We start from the raw sequence: 16,676 nt of genomic DNA on the forward strand, positions 1-16,676 counted from the left end.
CAATGTGGGCATGGACAACTTTGGTGGCCGTTATTTAGCCACCAAATGGAGGGGAGTTATGGATAAGAGATACAGGAAGGAGTCAGAGCGACTGAACTTGGTGGGTGTGGGTGGTGAGGGAGTGCCTACAATTCCTAGGGCTTGCATGGTGGGACCAGTCCCCCATGTGGTCTGATGCTTTCCAACAGTGTCCCACAGTCTGGCACAGGCACAGAGCAGTCAGGCAGATGAATCCACTGAGGTTGGAGTTCTTGCCAGATGGGAGGTGCAATGGGAGGATGACAGGGCAAGAGCGCGGGGGGTTGAAATCATGGATCCTGGAATGTAAGGGGGAAAGGGAGGAAAGTGACACTTTCCTCTAACAGGTAAGAAAGTAGACCTGTCAACAGGAGAAGGAACTCACCTTTGTGGGTGCCTGCTGCACACCTGGCCCCTGCTGTACCCTGGGCCTGTGTCCACTCTAGTCCATGGCCCTGCCTCCTGCCGATGTGACAAGCACTTGAAGGTCAGTTGGGAGCCTCAAACTCAACAGGCCCCAAATCAAGCTCCTGACCTCTCCCCATCCTGCTCCTTCTGCAGCCTTTCCCATTCTTCCTTCTGACTACTCAGGCCACAAACCTGGTGTTATTCTTGGCTCTTTTTCTCTTATGATCCCCCACCCAGAGCTTGTCATCTCTTCCTTCAAAGTATTAGCAGAATCAGACCACTTCTGCTCCTTCACTCTGGCCCAAGTGACATTCAGTCTTGCCTGGACTGTTGTGAAAGCTCCTGAGGCATCTCCTTGCCCCTCAGTCTATTCTCCAAGCCCCATACCAATTCTCAGCTTATTCGGCGTAGAATTCAGTCCCAAGATTGGCCCTCAGGGCTCGACATGTTTAGGCACCTGTCGCTGCATGACTGGTGCTTGCCTGTCCCCCCACTCCTGACTCCACCCTGGTCACTGTGGCTTCTTCCCTTTCCACAGGTGTGTAGCCCCACCCTGCTTCAGGGCCTTGCATCCTGCTGTTCCTTCTGCCTGGGACCCTCTTCTCCCAGATACTCGCATAACCTGCTTCTTCACTTCACTCAGGCTTTTGCTCAAACTTACCTTCTCAGTGAAGCCTTATCTGGGCATCCAATTTAGAAAGATAACATCACCTCCATCCCTGCATAAGGGAACGGCTCCGCCCTGGTGCCCTGCATGCAGCCACATGGCCATGCTGCAAAGGCTCCCACCTGTGAACCACAGCCTATCCCAGCTTGGCACAACACCCTGCAGTCCTCCTGGAACACCGGAGGAAGGAGGCCTCTCCCCTGGGAGGCAGCGCTGAGGCAGCTCCACAGTGCCTCCTGGGTCCCCAGCAGAATTGCTGCAGAATCAAAGCCACTTAACTGCAGTCAAGCTGTGTCAGCCTCCTTGGTGATAGGGTGTCCCACAACTCAGACCCAACTCGGACTGTGGTAGTCCAGGCCCTTGGCTTTGGTGGCATCATTTTAGGTGTGCAGGACGGGACCCTGGACGTGGCGCTGTCCCTGAGTCTTCCTTTCACTATCCATGCAGGTCACACACTGTCAGAATCTAAAAGTGGCTCATTGTGTCTGCTCTGCCCGGATCAGTCAGGGCCAGCCTGGTGTTGCTGCAGGTGCCTAACTACCACTCTTTGCTATGTTGTGTATTTTAATTATCATGTTCTGTTGTTTCTCCCTCCGTGAGGACAGGGGTTTTGTCTCCTTTTAAGTAATTCTATGCTCAGTTCCCAGTCCTGGGGCTGGTACACGGCAGGTACTCAGCAACTGTTGAATGAATGAAGATGAACCATCCTCAGGCCCTTTGTCTATAAAGAAATCGAGGCACAGAAAGGTCACACAGCCAGTCCCTGGCACAGGTGGGATTTGAACCCAGGCAGTCCAGCTCCAGAGCCCACCCCTACGATGCACAGCTTCCCATTAGGGGAGAGTTTCTGCAAAGGTGAGGAATAGGTATGGTGGAGCTTGGATGAAAGCAATCAGGAAGAACTGGTATTTGGGTGGAGATCTAGTAGGTTTCTGGTGCTGACCCTAAAGGTGTGGTTGAGGGCCTGGGAGGCTGGAATGGAGTGGAGGATTGAGATCCTGAGAGCCCAGGGTGCTGGACTTGGCATGGGCTGTCCGCGTGGTCACTGAGTTGTCAGGTGGAAGGGCTAGGGAGTAGGGAGGAGGCCTGCAGGCTGGGCCAGAGCCTGCAGCAGAAGGGCCTGGAGTGGGGAGCAGTGGGCCCTGGTGTGGCAGGTGTGTGGTAAATGCCAGGGTGGCCACCCTAATTCTAAGTTATCTTTGGTAAGATTATCCCATTTTTCTAAAAATACCTAAGTCTTGGGTTCATAATTTTTACACAACATTTGCTGGAGTCCCAGAAGGTAGATTTCGAGACGCCTGTAATTCTAATGAACCCATTATCAAAAGATGCCTACGTGGCCAGGCATGGTGACTCACGCCTGTAATCCTAGCACCTTGGGAGGCTGGGGGGGGGTGTGGATCACCTGAGGTCAGGAGTTCAAGACCAGCCTGGCCAAAATGGTGAAACTCCATCTTTACTAAAAATACAAAAATTAGCTGGGTGTGGTGGTGGCACATGTATGTAATCTCAGCTACTCAGGAGGCTGAAGCAGGAGAATCGCTTGAACCCAGGAGGTGGAGATTGCAGTGACCTGAGATCGCGCCACTGCACTCCAGACTGGGCAACAGAGCGAGACTTCATCTCAAAAAAAAAAAAAAAAAAAAAAAAAAAAAGGACCTATGCAAGCCTCTAACTGGGAGAGTGGAGAGGGGACTGGGAGGTGAGATGGCCATCAGGGTGTTCATCTTGGGCTGTGACTGAAGACAATAGGACAACAAGGTCTCGGGGTGGAGAGAGTGGCAGAGAGGGTCAGAGCCAGGAAGCCCCCAGGGAGGGATGAGCTCATTCCATAACTTAGACTCTGTGTCAGTGATGAAGCTGCACTCAGTGGGACACCTGAGGTCCAGGGCCTAGAGGGGCAGCTGCTCCCCCAAGGTGACACTGAAGAGCCAGGTGAGGACAAGGAACCAGGCTTTGATCTCAGTCCTTCCCACCTTAAGCTCCTTTAACCTGTGGGCGCTGGCAGGTGTTCTCCCTCCAGGCCATTCACATGAACCACCTCAGGAGACAGCCCTGGACCAGGTCCAACCTGAGGCGGAGGCCGGAGAGTCTGAGTCCTGTCAGGGTCTTGGTATTGGCTAAGGGGGTACGGCGGGAGTTTCTCCTGGGGTTCAGGGTATTCCAAAGCAACTACTGCAATAATACAAGCAGCGAATAAGCTTGGTCTGTGAACATCCCTGCGTTCTGTGGTTGGTCACTCCCTCCTTGGGGTTCCTTATTTTGGTGTGTGGTAGATGTCATGGCGCCCCCCTCAATACACCTGCCTCTGTTTGACTCCCCAGCCTGAGCCTGGCTGTGGCTGTGCACTTGGCCCTGTGGCTTGCCTGAAGTGGGGAATCCATGTCCCTGAGCAGCCCCTGATCAAGAGGCTAGGTGTTCATGCCCAGCTCCCTGGCTCCCGGGGGTAACTCAGCTCTCTGCTGTGTCAGGCACCAGCTGCCCACTGGGGTGACTGGCAGTGATCTCTGTGCCGGCCCTCACTGTCCCGGATTCACACCCTTTCCCTGCTGGTGTGCCTGGGCCATCCCCATGACCCCCTCCACTGGGGCCCTTGTCTAGGGCTGGCTTTGGGAGAGATCAACCCAAAACCTTGCCTTCTCCTGGTTCTTAAGATAATCAATCCATATTCAGGGCAGAAAGGTGAAAAGTTGGAAAGGGAACAAGGTAACCCAAATCACCCCAATCCCAGTGACACGTGTGCGCTCCCTCTGGGCCTTTCCTCCTGGCAGCACTGTAACTGGCATTTACACAGTGCCGGCTACTGTCACAGACGCTTATCTCCTTTCTCCGACCAGCAACTTCGTGAAGGAGTTACTATTTTATTATCCCCATTTAGCAGATAAAGGAACTGGGACATAGAAAGTTCAGGGAACCTTCCCAAGGCCACAATGCTAACACGTGACAAACAGAAATTCTAACCCAGCAAATGTGTGACTGGCCTTGAAATAGGTGTATTTTATAAAATTGGCGTCACGCTGACCTTCCAATTAGCTTGCCATGAGCATTTTCCTGTCTTAAAAGGCTGTAAAAGCATGATGTTTATAGCTGTTTGATAATTCATTTTCTAAGGGTACTCCAGAATTTATTTTTTGCTCTTCTCTGTTTTTTCTCTCTCTTTTCTTTTTCTTTCTTTTTAAAATTGCTGTTATAAACAACAACTAATGAATGTCTATCTTTGGGATGTTTTTAAGGCTAGTACATCTTTTGGACAATGTTTCCCCAGCTCCTCTCTTTCCCCCCAACAATAGCACTTGGGGACTAAGAGATGGTGTGTCCCCCACTCGCCCGGTCCCCTCTCTACCCTGTGTACTCCAGCCCAGGTGCCACGAGATGGAGCCAGGAAGCCCCAGCGAGGGATGAACTCATTCCGTGACTTAGGCTCTGTGACAGTGATGAAGCTACCTGCAATGGGACACCTGAGGCCCAAGGCCTAGAGGGTCAGCTGCTCCCCCAAGGTGACACTGAAGAGCCAGGTGAGGACAAGGAACCAGGCTTTGATCTGAGTCCTTCCCACCTTAAGCTCCTTTAACTTCTGAGATGAGGCGTCCTCGTGCTGAGTGGTGCTTGGGGCAGGGGGTCTGGCCTCCCCGCTACCAGGGCAGTGGTCAAGATTCATGTCCTGTGTTTTTGTGACCTGGGTGCAAAGACCACTCCCTCATTCACCTGGCTACAGAAGCTCCCACTCGTGGAGGGCCTACTGTGAGTAGGGTCTTGAATTCCCATCCCCAGGGCCCCTGCTGGTACATAACCCATGGCAGGTGAGGTGTGCAAAGTATCCTACTTTTAGCTTCAGTCAACTGATTCCAAGAACAGGGTCCCCGTGGTTCAGACTTGGACTTCTCAGAAAAACTTACAGGTCTGAGCTTTTGATGTGTAATCTCCCATTTTTTTAAGTGTTAACAACCAAATCCACTTTCTTGTTGACTAGATTATACATATAGACAGGCAAGAGCCCTCATCCCTTCCTGTCTCCTGTGCCCAGTGACCACTCCTCCATCCTTTTATTATGAAAGAAGTGGTGTCCTAGTCCATTTTCTGCTACTTATAAATAGAATACCTAAAGCTGGGCAATTTAAAAAGATGAATTTATTTCCATAGTTCTGGAGGCTGAGAAATCCGAGGTGGAGGGGCCACATCTGGTGAGGGTCTTCTTGCTGGAGGGAACCCTCTGCAGAGTCCTGTAGGGCCTCACATGGCGAGGGGGCTGAGCATGCGATCTCAGGCCGCGCTTTCTCTACTAGTCCCACTCTCACGAGAACACATTAATCCCTTAACCCATTAATCCATTAATCCACAAATGGATTAATCCATTCATGAAGGCAGAGACTGCATGATCCAATCACCTCTTAAAGACTCCACCTCTCAATACTACCACATTGGGGATTCAATTTCAACACAAGTTTTGGAGGGGATATTGAAACCATAGCAGCTGGTATATATGTGCTATTCTGCACCTTTCTTATTTTACTTGGTAACAGGTCCTGGAGCCCTTTTCTTATCAGTATTCAGAGAGCTTCCTCTTTCCACCCTAACAGTTGCATAGTATTCTACTGTGTGGAGGTACCAGTTTACTTAACCCAGTGGTTCTCACTCAGGGGAGATTTTGCTCTGACAATGTCAGGAGGCACATTTGACAGTCACTAGGTGTGTCTGTGTGTGTGTGTGTGTGTACTGTCATTTAGTAGGTAGAGACCAAGAGTGCTGCTAAGCCTCCTACAATGCACAGAATGACCCCCATGAAAAAGATTTTTTCTGTCCAAAACGTCCAATAGTATGGAGGCTGAGAAACCCTGATTTAATCCACCTAGAGTTCCCATATTTAGCAACAAGAATACAGGAATAAGGTATGAATGCACCTATTGCCCTAAACAAGCATTCATTGTTTATCTGAAGTTCAAATTTAAATGGGCATCCTGTGTATCATCTGACACCCCTAAATCCATCCCCTGTTGATGGAGACATGAATTGTTTCCAATCTTGTGCTATCACAAAAAGAGTAATGACGAACATCATTGCATATCTCATTTTGTTCACGTACAAGTAAATCTATGGGATAAATTCCTCAAAATGATTAAAGATCACAATTTGTAACTTTTATAGATACTGCCAAATTCCCCTTCATTAGGGTTGTATCAATTTACACTCCCACCAACAAGATATAAGAGTGCCTGTTTCCCTACTGCTTGCCCACCAGAGTGTATTAATAAATTTGGGATTTTTGCCATTTTGATTGGTGGGAAATCTGAATAGAAAACTTGAAGACATTGTGGAAAAACTTGGGTGGAAATGCATATGTGAAAAATGTTAAAATCCTGGGCCAAATTCAGCCTGCGGTGAGCCAGTTTGGTGTGTCCATCGTATGCCTGTTATTGCTGATCTTCTCCATAGCTGTGTGCCCAGGAAGGTTCAGTCACCTGCCCAAGATCACACAGCTGGTCCATGATCATCATGTGAATGCTCGCCTAGTGTTAATACTAAGGTGGCTCAGGATGGGCACTGGAGGGGTGGTCTGGACTCCAGCAAGCTCACATCCCCCACCCTCAGCCCCGAGTCTCCCTGGAAGCGTCCTCCAGCTGCATCATCACTCAGCCTTAAGCTGGCCCACTTGTCTGAGCACATGGCATTAGCAGCAACTGTGGCCCAAGAGTGGGTGTGGAGGGCCTTGCTGAAGGCTGAACAGTCATGTTTGCTTCAGCTAATTGGTTAAATAGATTCTTCTACATGCACAGCGTTGAGCTTTCTGCTTTGATAAGGCATAATATTAATTTTAATTAAATCTCTGAAGGCTTGGCCAAATATTTCCATTTTCTGAACATGTACCTTGATCACAGAGTTTACATTCCCCAGAGACAAGGTCGCTGGGAAGGGCTGTATCCCCCAACCCCCTTCAGCCTCTGAGTGTAGGGGAAATGTGAGGGTGGGGTGGGGAAGGAACTGGCTTGGCTCATGAAAGATTCACATGAACTGAGGACCTACTATGTGCCAGGCACTTCCATATCTTGTTTTCACTTGATGATACAAAATGGAATCTTAAATCCTCACTTGAGCAGTAAACACCGGATCAGTAGATTAACAAGTTTGTTTAGAGTTATGTATCTGCTAAGTGTGGGGTCAGGATCTCCTTGACTGAAGGGATCATGGGTGGTGACACCTGCAGTTTTGCCCCGAAGGCTCTGCTTTCCGGAAACAATGCTTTGCTTTTCCTTTAGGGAGCCACCCCTCTCCCACTCAGTGCAATTCCCATAGAGCTGAGCTTCCCCTGTTCCCAGGCAGCTCCTGCAGCCCCGGCTCTAGAGGCGGGCACCACCTGGACCGGCCTCGGGCTGTCAGAGCACTTTATCCCACGGCCTGGTGATTAGGGATGAACGTGAGACTCAAGCCTGGCCTCTGAGATCTAGTCCCAGGACTTTGGTTGGAGTCCACGGGAAAGAATTGTTGTCTTCCTAGTTGTTAGAGTGCGGTCTGGCACTATGGACAACAGCTTGTGGAGAGGAAGACAAAGCCAAGAAATGGAGGCATGGGTAGGGAAAAGAAAGTAAATGCCTAGGGTGTATCATGTGAGCCCCGAGATTCAGCCGTGCCTGAAGGAAGACTGCCCTTGAACTTTTAGCATTATTTAAACCAGAAAATTATTAAGGTTTTCTTCTTCCTCCTCTTCCTTCTTGATCTTTTTCTTCTTCTCTTTCTCCTAGTCTTCTCCCCCTTCTCCTCCTCCTTGCTTAAGCCATTCTGAGGTACTTAAAATCATTTCCTTGAGTGTCACTTTCCAGGTTCAACTCCAACAGTTGTGAAGGGCAGCCATGAAGAGGTGGGACACAGTGACAAAGGTCCTTCCAGTCAGCTAGTCATCTTAGGTGCAGCTTCCATCCTGGGGTGGCCTGCCCGCTCCCTCTGATAGCCGCACTCCCTCTGATAGGCATCTCAGCAGGCACACCCCTCACCGCCAGCTCTGGCACACATCCCTGGCCTCCTGTTTGTGTGGCACTTTCGCTCCTGTTCTGGGCCCCTCAGTAGCTTGTCTTCTTAGCCAATTTTGGGCCCAGGCTCCCCACCCATGAGCTCGGGAGTCACCACTTCTTGGAGGTGTTGGGAGAGCTAGGGTTTACTTTGGTATTGAGTCCAGGTCAAATACGGAAAATATCCAAGGTTGAGTAAGGGGTCCAGAGGTCCAGAGACCCCCATAGTGAGACTGTGTTTACCATTCACACATATGCATGTGAGCACACTTCACACATGCACACGCACACGTGGCCCTACAGATCCATTTGTGTGTGTATCTGTAGAGAGGGAGTCTGTGGTCAGGCTCAGAAAAATGCTGGGGGTTGTTCTGGGTGGCATGGTGTTTGCTTGCAGAACGTCTTTCTGGGTTACTGGAGTTTTCTAAAATGAGTACGCATTATCTCTGCAAATAGAAATATATATGTGTGTATATATATCTCATATAATGTTTCAAAATTAGTTGCAAGTGTAAAAAATTGTAAGAAGAAAATGTAAAACAATTTCACACAAAATATTCCCAGGGGCAGTGGCTCATTAGCCAAGCATGGTGGCTCATGCCTGTCATCCCAGCTACTTGGGAGGCTGAGGCAAGAGGATGGCTTGAGCTCATGAGGTCGAGGCTGAAGTGAGCTATGATCGTGCCACTGCACTCTAGCCTGGGTGACAGAGCCAGACCCTGTCTCAATAAATAAATAAATAAATAACCACTGTCACCAAGAGAGGAGTGCCCATTTTCTCGCCATCTTTCCAACACAGGATATAATCAATTCTTATAGTTTTTGCCAATCAAATGGGCAAAATCTGGAATTAGATTTTTTATTTTAATTTGTAGTTGCATAATTAGTGAGATTGAGCTTCTTTTCATATGTTTATGGGCTGTTTGTTTTTCTCTGCAAGTAAATTTCCTCTTTATATCCTTTGCCATTGTCTCCACTGGGTTGCCTGTCTTTTGCTTATTAGGGACTTCTAAAAACATCTCTTCAGAGTATTGATGTTTTTCCTGTAATAAATGTTGTTATTTTCTCCCAACCTGTCATTCATGTTGAATTTGTTTATGGTGTCTTTTCCCTTATAGAACTTCCCATTTTATATCGTCAAAAGGATTTCCTTTATGGCACCTCAGTCTTTGGTATTGCTTAGAAAGGCCATTTCTGCTCCAAGTTCTATGGAGCTTGTGCCACATTTTAAGCCCATGCTTTTATGGAATCTTTGTGTTCAGAATATTGATCTATCTGAAATTTATCACCATGTATGCTGTGCAGTAGAATGCCAATTTTATTGTGTTCAAGATTCCCATATATTCCCCAAGTGGTTCCTGAACTTTCTGTGTCCTGTTGCTGTTATTATTTTTAATTCTGGGCTGTTCCAGTGCCTTCCACATGACCTGAAGGAATCAGCTTGTCAAGTTCCTCAGAAAAATTCTGTTGGGTTTTGATTGCTATCATACATAATCAACTTGGAAACCAGGGGCCAATATTGAGTTTATTTATTTATTGGACACCAGAGGCAAACATTAAGTTACTTATTACTCCTCATTTCATGGCCCGCTATTATCATCCATGCAATGCCCTTTTCTTTCTTTGTAGTAATTATTTCCTCCTTTCCCTCTTAATTCTCACTCCTAAGTTGGTACTTACTAACTTGTTTGAAAATTGTCTTTGGATAGTTATTAATCCTTATGAAATATTTAGTGTTGTTTCGTGTCAAGTGCTATAAATTTTTCAATGATCATGTTTTAAAACATGTCTAGGTAGCTATATGTGTATCCAATTTGTTGCTTCTAGTAGTGGCATAGCATTTCTCACACAGCATCTATCATTGTTTTCTTTTTAAGTTTTAAATTTTTTGTAGAGTGAGGTCTTGCTCTCTTGCTCAGCTGGTCTTGAACTTCGGGCCTCAAGCAATCCTCTCACCTTGGCCTCCCTAAGTGTTGGGATTACAGACGTGAGCCACTGAGCCCAGCCTATCACTGTTTTCTTAAACAGTCCTCTGGCAATGAGTACCAAGGATGCCTCCAGCTCTTGGGTTCCTTAAACAATGCTTGGTTGAACATCTTTGTACTTATTCTCCTGTGGAGCTCAGCTCACATTTCTCAAGCGCCTGCAGCCAGGAATGGGTTTGTTGCATCACTTAATTTCCACTAAACGCTGCCTGATTGCTCTTCAGAAAGGCTGCACCCGTTTCGCTCCCACCCAATGCATGCACCATCCTGATTTCCTGTGTCTTTGCCAGTGCAGAGTTTTTTCTGACTTCCTAATTTTTACCACTGTGATGGGGTAATTGTTTTAATGTGCATTTTCTGATTACGAATGAAGTTAAGCATCTCTCCATGTACTTAAGAACTATTTGGGTTTCCCTTGCTATGAGTTGCCTAATCATATCGCTTATCCTTTTGCTGTTGGGTTGATTATTTTGTTGTTAATCTGCAGACATTTCTTGTATATTCGTGGTGTTAGATAATGCAAATATCTTCTCCAGTCTGTCACTTGACTGTATCTTTGTGTGTCTTTATCCAACAAAATGCTTCATTTTTATATAATCAAATCCATCTTTTTTCTACTTTGTGATTTATGCTTTTATGTCTTAAGAGGTCTTCCTCCACCCTTAGTCACAAATATATTCTCTTACATTGCTTTTTTCTATTAGATTTACCTTTTATATTTAAGTTCACCTTAGTAAATGATTAATATATACTTTGGATATGAAGTTCCCTTAGTATGTGATCAAAAGTAGGGATTTAACTTTATTTTGCCACTTATAATGAGCCCATTTCCCTACTACTGTTTCCAGGACACACTGTGCTGAATAGAAGTGCCTGGTCAGGCATTCTTAATTGATTTCTAATTTTAAAGAGAATGTATTTAATATGTCTATATATAAGGGCTTTTGGGTTTGGGTACACACCCTTTATCAGGTTGAGGAAGTTTCCTTCTGTTGCTTTTCTTGGTGTTCTTATCATGCATAGATAGGAACTGGACATGAATAAAGTCATTTCTGTGTCTATTGATATAATCCTGTGACTTTTCCCTTAGGTTATTAATTGGTGGATTTCACTGATAAACTTTCTAATATTAAACTTAATTTTAATTTCTTGCATAAATCCTATTAGGTAAACTACTTTTTCAAAAAGGAAATTGTTTGTCGAGGTGTAACTTGCACACAAAAAAGAGATGAAATGATAAATGAATGCAACAGTGGAAGCAGCGTCTCCATCAAGAAGCAACATGACCATCTGTCTGGAAGCTTCTCAGCCCCTTCCCAGGCCTCCCCCTCCAAGGGGAACCACTGCGTTGACTTCTAACACCATTGGTTAGCTTTGTCTGCTTGTAACTCTTATGTTAGTGGAATCATGAGATGCATTATGTTTTGAAATAGTCTGTTGAGTTTGATTCGCAAATATTAGTTTAAGAAACTTTGCATTTATATTCATAAGTGACATGGCTTGATGATGTTCTTGTCTTGTCCTGTTCTTCTCCAATTTGGGATCCAGATTTTTCTAGCTTCATAAAATAACTAGGGCAGCTTTCTCTCTTTTCTTTGTTTCTGAACAACTTGCCTATAATGAGTATTTTCTTTTCCTTGAAAGTTTGCTTGAACTCCCTTGTGAAACGATTTTGGCTTGAGGTGTCTGAAGAAGCGGGTATTTGATTACTATTTTAACTTCTTTAATTGTTATTGATCTATTTAAGTTTCTGTTTCTTTTTGTTCCAATTTTGGCATTTTATGCTTTAACAGAAATATATCTACTTTGTCCAGGATGCCAAATTTGTAGACTAAACAGTTGTTCGTAATAGTGATTACTTTGGAATTTTATATTATGCCTGTAGTGATTTTCTCTTTTTTGCTCTATATTTTGCTTATTTGCAATTTTCTCCCTTTTTCAGATATGTGGGAATTTTTTAAAAAGGCATCTTCCTGTTGTTACTGCTTTTGTTTTGTTACATTATGGTTAGAGAACGGGTTTATATGATATTGATTTCTTATTTAATTTAGGGAGGCTTCACTTGTGCTTTCATACGTGGTTGATTTTGTGAATGTTCCATGTGTGCTCAAAGATAACACGTTTTGTCTCTGTTGGGTGGAAATTTTTTTATCTATATATCTTTCATATACATTTGCTTATGTTTGTTGTCTGGATCTATTAGTTCCTATGACAAATATGTTACAATTTTCAGCCATAGTTTTTGAGCTCTCTATATCTCTCCATAGTTCTTTCAGTTGTTATTTTATATATATTCAAGGCTGTATTTTAGGTGAATTTTAGGTGAACATATGTTCATTATTAGCATGATATATCTCAATTCGTCATTCTTTTTAACAAAGTAAAATGTCTCTTTTTGTCCTTTTTGATTTTTTTGCCTTGATTCCTGTTTTTTCTCTTCTGATATTAAAGTTGCTGTATTCTTTGTTCCTTATTTGCCTGATTTTTTTCCTCTTCATTTCTTTTATTTTCATCTCTTTCATTGTGCCTTCTATAGACATTACTGGATTCTTTTCAAAAAAATCTCTCTAAGACTCCCTGTCTTTGTTTGCTGCAGTTGCACCATTTATATTTGATTGAATCCTTGTTATATTAGGATCTATTTCTCCTACAGTCTTTTTGTTTTCTATTTATCACATTTTCTTATTTTTAAAATGTTGCCATATTTCAACAGATAGATCAAAATTTCTACTATTGATTTGAAAGTTGGGCATTCCATTTTCATCTTTTAGAGCTTACCCATAACATACTTAGACTTTTACTCAGGAGTATTATTTTTAAATTTATTTTTTGTTATACTTTAAGTTCTAGGGTACATGTGCACAACGTGCAGGTTTGTTACATATGTATACATGTGCCATGTTGGTGTGCTGCACCCATTAACTCGTCATTTACATTAGCTGTATCTCCTAATGCTATCCCTCCCCCCTTCCCTCACCCCACAACAGGCCCCGGTGTGTGATGCTCCCCTTTCTGAGTCCAGGTGTTCTCATTGTTCAATTCCCACCTAAGAGTGAGACCACGCAGTGTTTGGTTTTCTATTCTTGAGATAGTTTGATGAGAATGAAGGTTTCCAGCTGCATCCACGTCCCTACAAAGGACATACTCATGAGTATTTTTATCCAGTGTACATTATTAGTCGAAGTAGCTTATACTTCCAAAGGAATATGGACTCCCAAGGGGGAAAAAGACAACATTGTGTGAGCCTGGGGACTATCGTGGAGAAACAAAGATGGCTGCCAACGGCAAGGTGCTCCTTATATCCAGAGGTGGAGCCACATTCCTCTCCCTCTGATCTGGGCTGGCTTTAGTTACTCATCCTCCTCAATAGAATACGGAGGGATGGCGTTTTGGGCCGGGTCGTATAAAAACTTAGAACTTCCCTGGGTCTTTTGGAATGCTAGTGTTTGAGAGGTTGCCTCTCAGATCTTAACTCTCATGCAGTGAGAAAACAAGCCACGTGGAGAGACCACGTGTGGGCACTGTGACCAGCCACCCAGCTGACCTCCAAACCAACAGCCAGCGTGAACTACCAGCTCCCACTGCAGCCAGGACAAATAACTGCTTCAATATTGTTTCGTCTGGGCGGGTGCTGTTGTTTCATTCCTGCCTTATACAGGTGAGGGGACTGACAACAGTCCTCTCAGTGTGCCAGGGAGAGAAAAGAGCACGGTTAGGAAGCATTACCCTGGCTGGGTACTGTGGTGCGAGCCTGTAGTCCCAGCTACTTGGGAGGCTGAGGAGTGAGAATCGTTTGAGCTCAGGAGCTCAAGGTTACAGTGAGCTATAATCATGCCACTGCACTCCAGCCTGGGTGACAAAGAGACCCTATTTTAGAAAAAAGAAAAAAAAAAAGCATTCTTCTAACCTAATCCACTCCTCCATTGACTGGCTCTTTTCCACTCTGGACTGTCATCCTTCCCTCTCCCTGCACACACACGTGCACGCAAACACGCACACACAAGCACAGGCACACACAAGCCAGAACTCAACCACCTTCTGTCTCATAGTTTTATGCTGGCTTCTCAGATTCATCAACCTCCCTTTCTCTGCTGTGGTATCTCTAATGCTGGGTTTTGGGCAGGGAGCCAACAGTCTGTGCTTGGTATCTTGTTTGCAGTGAATTTATAGACTCCTTGGGGGAGAATCGATCCCTTTGTGTTCAAGAATGTAGTATGTTTCTCTGCTTACTTAAGTTTTTGTTTATGTAAAGTTTGATCATTTTTTCATATAGATGTTGTTACATGTATTATTAATTATTTTCTAGTTTTTGTCACTTTTGTGAATGGGCTACATCTTTTCCCCCAAATATTTTCTAACTGGTCATGGCTATTGGTTTGAACTTGCTAGGTCATGTCTGGTCACTTGCTGAACTCTGTTATTTGTTCTTATAGATTTTCTAGATAGGCAGTTATATCATTTGCAGACGATGACAGTTTATTATTATTACTTCTCTCTAGAGCTTCTTTCTTCTTCTTATTGCAGGGCTTCTTAGGGCTCAGCCTTGAAGGTCCCATAGTATTCCTAAGTCCCAAATTCAGATTCAACGCCTGTTGGCTTTGCATTCCCTGGAATCTCAAGTCCCTTGAATAATAGTGTGGGAGCGGGCATTTGTTGTTTGCTCCCGACTCTGATGGGGATGCTTTTAAAATTTCACCGTTAAGGGTCTAGTTTACTAAGAGTTTCTAATGGACAGTCTCTATTAAATTAATGAATTTCCCTTCTATGTCCTAGCTTACTAATTGGAAGTTTTACAAGTCAGAAACAAATGTCAGATTGTATAAACTGCTTCTTTGGGGGTATCCATGTAAATTATCATATGAGTTTTCTCTTTTAATATGTGAATATAATGGATAATATTACATTCATTATCTTGAGCTGTCTTTCAATTCCTGGATTGCAATCTATTTTATCATGACTGATTAATCTTTTGATTATATTCTGCATGTAATTTGTTAATATTTTACTTAGGCTTTTGGAAAATTTTTAATGTGGGATATTGGTTTACATATTTCTTTTAAAAATTATCCTTGCCTAGTTCTTTTAGAAATAGGTGGAACGTTTTTCATTTTCATTGGTTCTCAAACATACACAATCAAAAAATTTTTAAAAATTGATCAAGAACTCGAGTTAAAAGATAAATCAAAACAAAAATTAAAAATGACCTAAAGATGAACAGCAGTGATAGCATGACATATCGAATTGTACAGGCTGCTGCCAAATCAAACATTTATTTGAAAACAAAATGCATTTATTTGGAAAAATATGGTTGAAAGTAGAGTTAGCTAAGAGTTCTGCAAGACAGGCTATAAAATAGAAGAAAGTTTTTAAGCTCTAGGGATGAATATATAAATATATGCTTAGATTTAAAAATAGGGTCGAAAAATATACTCCAAATTATTTACAAAGGTTAGCTCTGAATGAATGGGAGACTGAAGCTGAGAGAATAAGAATAATCACAAAGGGAAACTCTCATGTTTGGCTCTATGCCCTTCTGTATTGATTGGCTATTTTACAGGGAGGATATGTTTTTACACTGCCTTTGATTTTTTAAACCTGTTTTTTAAAAATTAAAAAGATCATGCCAGTCACATTTCCCAAACACAATGCAAATAAAACTAGAAATGAACAAGAGGGGACCATCCTCAAATCCATCCACTTGGAGATTTAAAAACAAATCTAAATATTGAGAATTAAACAATAACTCAAAACTGAATTATCAACTATTTTGAAATGAACAGCAATAAAGGCACTACATATAAAAACCCACAGGATACCACCCAAGCCGTGTGTACTTAGAGGAAAATGAATAGGCTTAAATGCAGTCATTAGTAAAGAGGAAAGATGAAAAAGATAAGAGAACTAAGCATTTACCTCAATAAGCTAGGAAATCAACATCAAAATAAATCTGAAGAAAGCAGACTGAGGGAATCAATGAAGAAAAGGAGCAGAAATTAATGAAACAGAATAAAACAATAGTAGATGAGACATAAATAGGAAAGATAATTCTTTGAAAAGACTGATAAGCCAGACAAAACTAGCAAATCTGATCAAGAAAACACATCAGTAACCATGCAGAAGGGGGATTATAGATACACAGATATGTTAAAATATGGGAGAATGCAAAGCACATTTTTTGGCCAATAAATCTAATTATCAAAGGTAAAATGAATACTTTTTAGGAAAAATGACATATATACAAAGTGACAGATGCTGCAACTTGGCTAACCCGACCTCCGCCCCAATCCCTTCCAGCATGCCTGTCTCCACCCCATAAGTGGAAAAGCTAAAAACTGCACTTTCCATATGTCCTTGCAGCTCAAGTTGAGTGTGTGACTTGGACTGAGCCAAGCAGGTGTTTCAAAGCAGGACTCCAGAGGCAAAAGTGAGCCACAGTTGGTGGTTGAGGGGACTGTGTTTTTACCAGGGGAGGAGAGCCTGCCTGAAAATGAAGCCAGCAGCAGAGACAGGTGTTGCTTAGAAGTGGCAAAAGATGGATTCCTGGCACTGTTCCTGGATCCAGCTGTGCCTGAAGTCCCAAGGCTTGTCTGGCATACGAGC

This window comes from Macaca mulatta, chromosome 2 (assembly GCF_049350105.2).
Source record: "Macaca mulatta isolate MMU2019108-1 chromosome 2, T2T-MMU8v2.0, whole genome shotgun sequence".
In the NCBI taxonomy this organism is placed as follows: Eukaryota; Metazoa; Chordata; class Mammalia; order Primates; family Cercopithecidae; genus Macaca; species Macaca mulatta.